The sequence below is a fragment of the Bos mutus genome, chromosome 11 (genome assembly GCF_027580195.1).
Source record: "Bos mutus isolate GX-2022 chromosome 11, NWIPB_WYAK_1.1, whole genome shotgun sequence".
In the NCBI taxonomy this organism is placed as follows: Eukaryota; Metazoa; Chordata; class Mammalia; order Artiodactyla; family Bovidae; genus Bos; species Bos mutus.
The window spans coordinates 73,543,485-73,556,625 of NC_091627.1; the positions used below are offsets into that span (position 1 = coordinate 73,543,485).

The following is a 13,141-nucleotide window of genomic DNA, read 5'->3' on the forward strand; positions in this document are numbered from 1 at the left end:
AAGAATCCTCACACTGGAATAGACAACACTCATATTACCTGGTGGTCTTGAAAGCATAGTTTTGTGATTAGTTTGGTGAAGATAAATAAATGAGAGCACTCAAAAGTGATTTTTCTTTTAGTTTTTGTTTCCTAATGTGAAGTTGATCTGCCTAAAACCAGTGTGGACAAAAGGGGGAAAAAATGGTCATATTATTCTGGAAAGAGAAACGAAGAAGCAGCAAAGAGCGCTATCAACATAAATCATTTCTGGGGGAAGAAAAGCCAGAATAAAGGTTATTCTGTAATAGCTTATAAGACGGAAGATATAATCAACCTTTGTTTCTTGCTCTTTAATGAATAAAATTCCGAGGCATTAAATGTTAGATAAACCTTCCACTTTCATTAACATCTAGATTTGATCTTTTAGCTAATTAATCTTGGTAACTAAAGTATAAACGTCCACAGTTCTAAGCATCAGAGTTGCAGCTTTGCCGTGAAATGACATGAAGCATAAGGAAAAGAAAATCCAACATATTTGATCTAGGAAAGGGGCATTTGCTTTGAAGTATTGGATTTGGTCTTTGTATTTGTTAAACTCTTTCTGTTTCTCATTTTCGTTGTAGAGAAACTTGAAATTCTCAGATGGGTAAGAACCTCACCAATCTCCAACTGCAGACTCTAGATACTTCTGCAATAAAGCAATACAAGAGAGCTATCTATTCCATAGAAAGTACAGAGATTCTATCAGGTTAGACAGTGATAATGGAGTCATTCTGTTTGTTGTCCTCTCCCTTTTGAGCGTGTCAGGAGATCTTACGGGGTGGGATTGGAAAGAAGTTCCGGTTCTTGGGAATAGTGAGACTTCATGTTGCATCCTCTTTCAGTAGTCTTGTCTTCTTCAGCCTTTTCTTGGGCACATCCCCTCAAGGACCATCACCATTAGGGTTTTATTTTAATGATGACATAATTGGTAGGTTTGCCTGGTATTACTAGACTATATCCGGGTGTTACTCATGTTACCAAACAATATTTAATTAAATGCTTCATTGAGAACTTTTTATAGAGGAATGTGTTGTATGCATAATGAGAAATATGAAACTTACTCTCTGTTTCTTTAGTGTCATTTGCACATGCCACATTCTGTCTGGTTACAATAGCATCAATTTTCTCTCCTTTCCTTTCTGCACGATTTCTTTCCCATACTTTTTTTTTTTTAATCTTCCACAGACGTCACCTTCTATGTGTTGGTCTGTGTGTCTGCCTTACCACTTTCTTTACTGTTCCATAAGTGTTCCTGCTTAACTCACATACCTGAACTTGCATGGAGGCTTTCATAATTTCTGTGGAATCCTGTACTTGGTTACTGAATGTGCTTCTTTGCACATTTGAGAGGCACTATTTCTCTCCTCATACTAACACTTTAATACAGAAATCCTGTCATTCAGGAGGAAAAAGACTGACTTCAGCATGTCACCAAGAAAACCATCGCATTTAAAAACAAAACAGGCTTTCTCACAATAGTATGCCATGTTTCTTCTCTTTAAAGCATTCTTTCGCTTCAGCAGAACAGCCGTTTTTCAGACTTCCTCCTAAACATTAGCCTTTCCATTTTAACATAGAAATACCCAACAGGTATGGATTATTTTTACAATGATATAACATTTATTGATTTTATTCAGTTCAGTTCAGTCACTCAGTCGTGTCCACTCTTTGCGACCCCATGAATCACAGCATGCCAGGCCTCCCTGTCCATCACCAACTCCCGGAGTTCACTCAGACTCACGTCCATTGAGTCAGTGATGCCATCCAGCCATGACATCCTCTGTCGTCCCCTTCTCCTCCTGCCCCCAATCCCTCCCAGCATCAGAGTCTTTTCCAATGAGTCAACTCTTCGCATGAGGTGGCCAAAGTACTGGAGTTTCAGCTTTAGCCTCATTCCTTCCAAAGAAATCCCAGGGCTGATCTCCTTCAGAATGGACTGGTTGGATCTCCTTACAGTCCAAGGGACTCTCAAGAGTCTTCTCCAACACCACAGTTCAAAAGCATCAATTCTTCGGTGCTCAGCTTTCTTCACAGGCTCTCAATAAGTATCTCTTAATAGGTTATTGAAAGTGATTGTACTTATTTATCTGGTAGAGTCTTAGAGTTTTTCTTATCATTGTCTTTGAGCTCTTTCTAAATAAATGTGGTTCAGTACATTTAAATAATCATAATTTCTATACTGGCAGCCAGAGCACACTCTACTTTACTCTGAGCTTCCTTGTCACCCCTGTATTTGTGAGACGTAAAGTTGTATTCTTATAATCTTATTTTAGGTGAAGCCATACCTAGAGAATAGGGATGACAGATTCGTGATGGATGATTTGGCCAGCCTCCCTTCTCTCATTGCTAAGGAGATAGACAATAACTAGAGAAAAATCCCTGTGGGGAGGAAAGAGATTGGAGCAAAAGAAAATGTGAAGAGATGCCTTGAGGGTTTTATACAGATACCCAGCTCCCAGTTCTGCTCACAGTTAAGTCTCTTTATAAAATTTACCAAGAAAAATTAGGTAGACCTGTTCTTTCTTCAGTTCAGTTCACTTCGGTAGCTCAGTCGTGTCCAACTCTTTGTGACCCCATGGACTGCAACACTCCAGGCCTCCCTGTCCATCACCAACTCTCAGAGTTTACCCAAACTCATGTCCATTGAGTCGGTGATGCCATCCAACCATCTCATCCTCTGTTGTCCCCTTCTCCTCCTGCCTGCAATCTTTCCCAGCATCAGGGTCTTTTCAAATGACTCAGCTCTTTGCATCAGGTGGCCAAAGTATTGGAGTTTCAGCTTCAACATCAGTCCTTCCAATGAACACTCAGGACTGATTTCCTTTAGGATGGACTGGTTGAATCTCCTTGCAGCCCAAGGGACTCTTCTCCAACACTACAGTTCAAAAGCATCAATTGTTCAGTGCTCTGCTTTCTTTATAGTCCAACTATCACATCCCTACATGACTACTGGAAAAACCATAGATGGACCTTTGTTGGCAAAGTAATATCTCTGTTTTTTTTTTAAATTTTATTTTATTTTTAAACTTTATATAATTGTATTAGTTTTGCCAAATATCAAAATGAATCTGCCACAGGTATACATGTGTTCCCCATCCTGAACCCTCCTCCCTCCTCCCTCCCCATACCATCCCTCTGGGTCGTCCCAGTGTACTAGCCCCAAGCATCCAGTATCATGCATCGAACCTGGACTGGCATCTCGTTTCATACATGATATTTTACATGTTTCAATGCCATTCTTGGGAGAATGGCATATCTCTGCTTTTTAATATGTTGTCTACGTTGGTCATAACTTTCCTTCCAAGTAGTAAGCATCTTTTAATTTCATGGCTGCAGTCACCATCTGCAGTGATTTTGGAGCCCAGAAAAATAAAGTCTGCCACTTTTTCCACTGTTTCCCCATCTATTTGCCATGAAGTGATGGGATATGAAAAGTACAAACGGTATGTGCTTTCTTATCCCACCTCTATTCTGTTCCTTGCTGTTTCCCTAGATACCTCTTTTGTCACTTCTGTCATGTCAAAAGTGACCTTGATTTCCATTTTATCCTGATTTTACTGCGTAAAAATGTAGTATATTAGAGTAAGGGCAGCCTCAATGCATGATTCTTCTCCCCTTCTAGTCTGGCTCTTTTCATTCAGGAAAGCCCCACAAATCTTCACAGAGTGATTTGGCCTAAGATTTAAGAATAATTGAAATTTTTCTATTGTTGTTTTTGTTAGCTTAAATATATACCTTGGCCCCATTTGAGTATATCTGATGTTCCTCAGGGGATTAAAAACATTCTTTTTTCCTCAGAGGAAGCAAGAAGATCTTGCTTTTCTCCTGGTTTAAGTCCTGACATTTTATGGATCTTCATTAGTTACAGTAGGTAATGAAGATTAATTCTATCATGTTTGGCTCCAGACTATGGCCAGTGGGTTTTTAGCATCTGAAGAGAAAGAGAAACAGCTCCTTAGGAAGGAGTTTGGTGTTTCAAAATGAAGCTCTCTGGCTTTGTGTTTGGTTTGTGGTAAATGGGATACAGAACTTTTGAACGTGCACTACAGACTTTTGTGTTCACAAACTGAACTCAAGAGAAAAGAGAGGATGTAATCACTATTTTATAGATGAAGTTAAGTGACTTTTAAGGATCACTGCAACTACAAGTTGTGGAGGTGAGATTTCTAGGCTAGCTTTATTTGGATGGTATCATACTATATAAAGTAAATAGGCTATAACGAAGTTTATAGTCACCCAATTTATGACTGCAACATGATGTTATCTGGAAGGCTGTGACTGGGAGATGAAAAAAAGCAAATTGGTCAAGGAGAGGATGAATGTGAATGTGATTGTGAAGAAACAAGGAAAAGGTTTTCCACCCATTTGAGAGTAGGTCGATTCCAGAAAGGTCATGGTTTATCTGCATCAGTGGGAGATACTAGTGAAAGTTACCTAGTGCAAGGCAGGAAATGCTTTAGACAGTCATAACGTGGACTGAACCCTCACAGTCAAGATAGAGAATGAAGATTTTTGAAGTGACTTGTCAAATGAGATCAGTATTTTACAAATGTCTTGTGTTCAATAAATACCTGACTTTTCAGTAGAAAATAAATTCCAGTTTCTATATAAAAACAACTTGACATTTTTCAGTAATACTTTTTAATGAGCATTGCTCTGAGCTATAATATAATGAAATTTGCTTAAAAGTAGAACAGGCTGGTAATACTTGGCAGAACAAAGAGGCATATGGTAGAACAGTTGTGATTTATTGGCGAAGGCTTTCAGTTTTTGGAAAGCTAGAGGCTTTCGGCATAGTGGACTGCATCTTGATATTCAGTCCCAGAAAGGAACCACGGCAAAACAATATGCTTAAATCACATTAGCCTGATATATATTTAAATCATTTTCATTTTGAATTAATGGTTATAATTACAGGCTATGTTCATACTGCAAAGTGAAATAGACAATTGAGGAAATTTTCCTGGCAATTCATATTCTATACCATTTTATAAGAAATATAGAAAATTGTGGCTTTTATGAGGGCAAGGAATTGATTGTTTGGGTTTAAAAAAAAAAGCAGCTGATTCTCCTCACTTTGTGTTAATAAGTATAACATATTGAATTTAGTTTCCTATAAATTTACTTTAACTTTTTTTTACTATGGTAAGAATACTTACATGAGATTTACCCGTTTAGCAGATGTTTAAGTGTGCAAGATAATATTGTTAGCTATAAACTTACTTTTAATAAATAATAAGATAATATGTATATATGTAAGTTAAGCTAGAAACATGCTGTAATAGTAAAATCACTTAGAAGCAAGATTAATATCTAATCAGAAGATCAATGATCCTGCAAGTAGGCCTGATTACCAAAACACCAAATGGCATTTCCTTTATCTTTTTATAGAGAGAAGGCTAATTTTGTTTTTATAATTTAAGAAATCTCAAATAGAATCACCTATTTTCCTTTTATGGTATGTTAATTCAATATGTTTATTAAAGCCATTTATTCTCCTGTAGTATTATTTTATTCTTCAATTAAACCAGTACATTAATGCCTTTAGGAATTTCCCCTAACCTCAACTTGTCATCATGAATTTATTGAAATGTAGCAAATGGTAAAATAATGAGCTGCCAAATGGCTTCCTTTTGGTTTCACTAATTTATGTTTGTGGCTTGTCAGTCACACTCTATATACAGCTAGAAATTTGCAGCTGAGAACAAATTCTCCCACTTAGGGATTACCTTGTCAGACTGCATGGAACATGATATAATCATTTTATTCTTTTTATTCCCCTGCTTCATCAGTCTTTACAAAGTTTTCTGAAAACATGCAGTTTTTCCTACTTTAACCTTTTTGGGTACTTATTTCCTTCCCTTTTTGAGTAATCTCTTCTTATAACAGCTTCAGGAGGGAGATAAGAAGAGTGGAGATAACTGGAAATGGTCATAATAATGCTGCTAATAATAACAGTCTATCATGTGAAACTGACTTGTAAGTGGGTGACGGAGCCCCTGGTGTTTCACTGCCAGGCTGGACTACAGATCAAGATGTTCTGAGAGAGGTTAGTTATTTGTCTGCTGTCGTGACTGTCGTTTTCTTTTCTCCTTTTGTGTTGGCCTTAATGGAAGGCAGCTCGCATCTCATTTGTTTTTGCTGGAGCCTTCCCTGTTCAACATGCTCAGCATGTCTACTTCCCATTGCCATTTCCTCAAAACCTGTTCCTCTTCTGTAAAGATATATAAAATCAGGAGAATTATACCATCTCAGGCTTATTTTATTCCCACTTCTTATTTTTGTTCTACAAGCTTAGCCATCCTGAAAACCCTAATGGAATCTTTTTTTTTTTTTCCCCAAAAAATATGAAAAGCAGAAGTGAGAAACTTTACATACTTTTCACCAAGTTCAAATAATATTAAACCTCTAAACTTTTGAAGCATACAAGTAAGTTAACATCAGGATTAAAAAATATGCTTTTTGGATATGCACTTTTTTTTTCCTCAGATGAAGTGTAATAAATAAACCATGTCAGATATAATAGGATTCAGTTGAATAGTATTTCTTCAAAGAGCAAGTAAAGATGGTTTTTAAATTAGAATTAAATGCATCTAATTATCAGCTATTATAGTGCTTAATTTGGGGCCAGTTTTAAGGAACAGGCAGTCATTTATATCACATGTTTTTAAACAAATTGTAGAGGAATAGAAATCACTAAATTATTAACAATTCTTTCCAGTCTTCGAAAGATTTCTAAGTGTGGCAGTAGTCCCTGGATTTTCAATGCCTCTGGATCCTGGAATAAAACAAAATGGATGCCTTGGAAAAACCTGCTATTTGTTCACTTTTATCATGGCATTGTATTTAATAAGCCTTTAGTTGAAAACTCATAATGGGGAGAAATCTGTTCTGAAATTTAAATTAATGAAAGCTTTTCACAGTGGCTTCCAAATAAAAAATTTAGGCTTTTTTTCAGAGCATGGGTAAGGATGGGAATTCTGATTAGCCACACAATGTAGATTGCTTCGTGATTCATCTCTGCAAATCAGCAGTTTGAAATCCTATAGTTAGCATTGGGTGCTCTCCAGTAAGATTTTATGAACATCAGCTGGTTATTTGGCAAAAAATGCAATGTCAGTTGTCCAGACATCATTTTTTCTCAATGAACACATGTTCGTATGTTAAATAATGGTAGTATTAAATCAATTACATTGTTAAATCCATTGGCAGAGGTTAATACCTTGTGAGGTATATTTACATCATCAGAAGGCTAAACTTTGTGAACCTTGGAGCAAAGGAATCATTATACAAATGGAGATGATAAATAGGCTAAAGAATTGGTGTTTCTTGAGGATTTGGGTGCCCTTTTACCTATTTTAGGAGAAGGAAATGGCAACCACTCCAATATTCTTGCCTGGAGAATTCCATGGATGGAGAAGTCTGGCTTCTCCATGGGGTTGCACCGAGTCCATGGGGTCGCAACGAGTCAGAAACAACTGAGCAATGATGTCTCACTCACTCATTCACTTAGCTATTTTAATTTATATGAGTTTATGTTTTTGGCTTTCTTCATAAAATAACTCAATTGAGTTAAGACTAACAGAGCTAAAAGGGACTGTTTGTCTGAATCAACATTGTAACAACCTCTGCATAAACCAGTGGTTTAACAGCTTCTGTGCTCAGGGTTACTGTTCTGAAGTGGGAAAGCTGGTTTTGATTTCATTAGTAACTATTTCCTGTTTCTTACTGTTTGCCAGGCACCATGCTGGATGATACAGAGTATTTGTTGCTTTACCCCACAGAACAGGTCTGATGGGCCTTCTCTTAATCATCCTGGAGAAGCAACATCTACAGAAAGTTTTGCTTAAGTGACTCATATTCTAAGTTCATCTTTCATCTGGAAAATGTCTCATTGAATTCAATGATTATTTTTCCTCTGCTTTCTGGATAAGGGTAAGAAGGCTGTTAGAAAGCTTTGGAGAGATTCTTCCACTCTCTAATACTGGAACCATCATTGAAACTGGGGAGCATGTGCACTTTTCCATACCTTTGTACAATCAAGGAGCACTGACTATGTGCTGTTTCAAGAGCCTGTACTTACAAAAGGTGGTATGTGAGCTGGACCCTATTTCTGCCCTGAGAATTGCAACCATTGCATGTTTGCTGGCAAGAGTTTGTTATCTCCCATTCGAGGCAAAGTGACTTGCACCAATAGCTGGGTTTTGCTGCTATCACTTGGAAGTTTATTTCCCCCAGTGTCTATTCAAGCCCTCCTTTGGGAGAAGATGAAATTCTTCTTAGAAATCCTCCCTAGAGAATTCTTTCTCTAAGAGGGTGCACTTTGCTAACTCAGTCCCACTTTCAAGGGAAAACACAAATTTATTCATTCACAACTGTAAATGTATATCATAGTGTTAAATGGACTAAATATTCAAGTTTTGCTGTTGTTGTTCAGTCGCCCAGTTGAGTCCAACTCTTTGTGATCCCATGGACTGCAGCATGCCAGGCCTCCCTGTTCTTCACCATGTCCCAGAGTTTGCCCAATTCATGTTGCATCGGTGATGCCATCCAGCCATCTCATCCTCTGATTCAAGTAATAAGTAAATATTCAAGTAGTAAGCTATTATTTATTTAAAGCTATGCAAACAGTTCTTTAAATGTGATTAAACATGCTTTGAAAACAATAAATTCAATGAGATGGTTCGCTAGTATCCTCGATTCAATGGACATGAACCTTGGGTAAACTCCAGGAGATGGTGAGTGACAGGAAGGCTTGGTGTGCTGCAGTCCATGGGGTTGCAAAGAATCAGACACAACTTAGCATCTGAACAACATCAGCAACAAGGCTTTCCCAGACCCAGCTTTGCACAAGTGAGAGACCCATCTCTCAGAACCTTCAGGTAGATCTCAGATGCCGTAGTGCCACTGCCACCTCCCACCTTTACCCTCTTCTTAAATCAGAATATCTTCTTTTGTCTTATTTTTTTCTCCAAATGTATTCTTATTGTATAACCAGAAAGAGTAAATATAACAGAGAAAGGGCCAATCCCATAACATCATCATGCTATGCTATGCTATGCTAAGTCGCTTCAGTCATGTCCGACTCTGTGCGACCCCATAGACGGCAGCCCACCAGGCTCTGTCGTCCCTGGGATTCTCCAGGCAAGAATACTGGAGTGGGTTGCCATTTCCTTCTCCAGTGCATGAAAGATAAAAGTGAAAGTGAAGTCGCTCAGTCGTGTCCGACTCTTAGCGACCCCATGGACTGCAGCCTACCAGGCTCCTCTGTCCATGGGATTTTCCAGGCAAGAGTACTGGAGTGGGGTGCCATTGCCTTCTCCAACATCATCATGAGGGAGTATCTATCCTTGACAATGCATTTTAGTTGTTGAGTATGACATTCTGAAGATTTATTGTTTTTTCCTTTTGAAGTTAAAACTGCTTTTTTTTGGTTACACATTTATTAAAGACAATCATTTATAGTTTATAAAGAATATCGCCCTTATATACACAAAACTGTCCCGATATTGGTCCTTGAAAGCAGCTACTCATACCCACTGGTGTCAACACCAGTATTCAATCTAGATTGGCTTCATCTTGCTGCTAAGTCGCTTCAGTCGTGTCCGACTCTGTGTGACCCCATAGACGGCCTCCTACCAGGCTCCTCTGTCCCTGGGATTCTCTAGGCAAGAACACTGGAGTGGGTTGCCATTTCCTTCTCCAATGCATGAAAGTGAAAAGTGAAAGTGAAGTCACTCAGTCGTGCCCGACTCTTCACGACCTCATGGACTGCAGCCCACCAGGCTCCTCCGTCCATGGGATTTTCCAGGCAAGAGTACTGGAGTGGGTTGCCATTGCATAAGACCATAGAGCAAACACTTCAGGTCCCAGGGACGATGATAAAATACTCATAAGCTTTCTGGATCCTTGGATTGATTGACACTAATAAGGGAACCAATTTTTGATTTTGGGAAAGAAATGTGTTCATCTCCAATGATGATTTCAAGCTTCTGCTGCTGTACTTGGTTGGGAGGAGGCCAAAAAGCATCATCCTCTTTGGGAATTTCAATGTCATCAGCTATTCCCTTCAGTTCCTCCATCACACTTTTATGTACATAAGCTTGTTTTCTGATCATGACATCATTTTTATAATCACTGCTATTGGCATATCTTGATTTCCATCAGGTCAAAACTTAGACTCTAGGAATTCAAAGCTAAACTTGCCATTGTGACCCATGCAATAATGCAGACATAAGTCCCTATGTCTCTGAAAGTTGCTTTTAATTTCAAGGAAATCTACATTCATTTAGGCTAGCTAAATAGCACTTGGATAGCTACTTTGGTGGTGGTTAGAAGAGCCACTTGTATAGGAATTTTAATAGTTGTGCTGGAATAAGGAAACATTAAAGCAGAGTTGGGAACTCTCAACACTGCTCAGCCAAGCAGTAAAGGAATATTTTGGTTTGCCTGCCTTGCCTCCTCTTTTCCTTTTTTCCTATGTTTCAACATTTAATGGCTACTTATGATAAAAGAGCACTCCAATTTAAAGTGAAATTTTAGAATTCTTAATTGATGGTAAGTAGTTGAAACAAACAAAAAATATATAGTTAAAATCTAAAGTAAAACTCTAGGGAAACCACCAAAAATTAAATAAATAAAAAATGATGACTGTTCAGATAAGGGCCCCGAAGTTTATATAAGAAATTTGGCCTTAAAACACTGTAGACTTCTGTCATTGTCATCTGTCATCATCATCATTATTATTTCAATTTGTATAAAAGTTGTTGACAGTAGAATATGAACTATAGTATCTGGTAAGGTCTCCTGACCCAAGGTGTGGCAGTACAGGTCACACTCCCAATATCTACCCACATCTTAATTCTGCTTACTAACAAGATGGAGGAGACATGCTAGCAATGATTGTCAGTGATGTTAGGATGAAATCTTTCATCTTAAAATATAATCTTAAGAGTATGCCCAGAAAGAAAGGCAAAAAAGCAAAATGGCTATCTGAGGAGGCCTTACAAATAGCTGTTAAAAGAAGGGGAGTGAAAAGCAAAGAGGAAAAGGAAAGGTATACCCATGTGAATGCAGAGTTCCAAAGAATAGCAAGGAGAGATAAGAAAGCCTTCCTCAGCGATCAATGTAAAGAAATAGAGGAAGACAATAGAATGGGAAAGACTAGAGATCTCTTCAATAAAATTAGAGATACCAAGGGAAGAAGATGGGCTCAGTAAAGGACAGAAATGGTAGGGACCTAACAGAAGCGGAAGATATTAAGAAGAGGTGGCAAGAATACACAGAACTGTACAAAAAAAGATCTTCACAACACAGATAATCACGATGGTGTGATCACTCACCTAGAGCCAGACATCCTGGAATGTGGAGTTGAGTGGGCCTTAGGAAGCATCACTACGAACAAAGCTAGTGGAGGTGATGGAATTCCAGTTGAACTATTTCATATCCTAAAAGATGATGCTGTAAAAGTGCTGCACTTAATATGCCAGCAAATCTGGAAAACGCAGCAGTGACCAAAGGACTGGAAAAGGTCCGTTTTCATTCCAATCCCAAAGAAAGGCAATGCCAAAGAATGCTCAAACTACCGCACAATTGCATTCATCTCACACGCTATTAAAGTAATGCTCAAAATTCTCCAAGCCAGGCTTCAGCAATACATGAACCGTTAACTTCCAGATGTTCAAGCTGGTTTTAGAAAAGGCAGAGGAACCAGAGATCAAATTGCCAACATCCGCTGGATCATTGAAAAAGCAAGAGAGTTCCAGAAAAACATCTATTTCTGTTTTATTGACTATACCAAAGCCTTTGACTGTGTGGATCACAATAAACATTCTGAAAAGTGATGGGAATACCAGACCACCTGACTTGCCTCTTGAGAAACCTATATGCATGTCAGGAAACAACAGTTAGAACTGGACACAGAACAACAGATTGGTTCCAAATAGGAAAAAGAGTACGTCAAGGCTGTATCTCGTCACCCTGCTTATTTAACTTCTATGCAGAGTACATCATGAGAAACGCTGGGCTGAAGGAAGCACAGCTGGAATCAAGATTGCTGGGAGAAATATCAATAATCTCAGATATGCAGATGACAGTACCCTTATGGCAGAAAGTGAAGAACTAAAGAGTCTCTTGATGAAAGTGAAAGTGGAGAGTGAAAAAGTTGGCTTAAAGCTCAACATTCAGAAAACTAAGATCATGGCATCTGGTCCCATCACTTCATGGCAAATAGATGGGGAAACAGTGGAAACAGTTGCTGCCTTTATTTTTCTGGGTTCTAAAATCACTGCAGATGGTGATTGCAGCCATGAAATTAAAAGATGCTTACTCCTTGGAAGGAAAGTTATGACCAACCTAGACAGCATATTAAAAAGCAGAGACATTACTTTGCCAACAAATGTTGATCTAGTCAAGGCTATGGTTTTTCCAGTGGTGATTTATGGATATGAGAGTTGGACTATAAAGAAAGCTGAGCACAGAAGAATTGATGCTTTTGAACTGTGGTGTTGGAGAAGACTTTTGAGAGTCCCTTGGACTGTGAGGAGATCCAACCAGTCCATCCTAAAGGAGATCAATCCTGGGTGTTCTTTGGAAGGACTGATGTTGAAGCTGAAACTCCAGTACTTTCGCCACCTGATGTGAAGTGCTGACTCATTGGAAAAGACCCTGATGCTGAGAAAGATTGAGGGCAGGAGGAGAAGGGGACAACAGAGGATGAGATTGTTGGATGGCATCACCGACTCAATGGACATGGGTTTGGGTGGGCTTTGGGAGTTGGTGATGGACAGGGAGGCCAGGTGTGCTGCACCTTATGGGGTGGCAAAGAGTTGTACACAACTGAGCGACTGAACTGAACTGAATTGAATATCATTCTGTCTCTAAAACTTTTAAAATTGAATCTACCATTCAGTTTGAGAGTGGCAGCAGATGGTGTGGTTAAGCTGCCCCTGTTCCTTGCCTACTTCAACCAGTGATTTACTGGGTAACCTTGGCCACGTTACTTAGTCTTTCTGACTTTAAGCTCCCTTATTTGTAAATGGAAAGATGGCTTCAGATGACCTTTAAGGCTGTTTCCAGATCTTGTATATCATAAATTTATAAACTAATTATTGTAAATG

General features: G+C 38.6%; 1 protein-coding gene and 1 pseudogene across 1 annotated transcript in view; one reads left to right on the forward strand and one right to left on the reverse strand.

Moving 5' to 3' along the window:
• LOC138989940 (protein mago nashi homolog pseudogene) overlaps positions 1–10,242 on the reverse strand; it is a 37,083-nt pseudogene extending 26,841 nt beyond the window's left edge.
• NRXN1 (neurexin 1) overlaps positions 1–13,141 on the forward strand; it is a 1,230,870-nt gene that overhangs the window by 314,493 nt on the left and 903,236 nt on the right. The gene's annotated exons all lie outside the window — the stretch shown is intronic.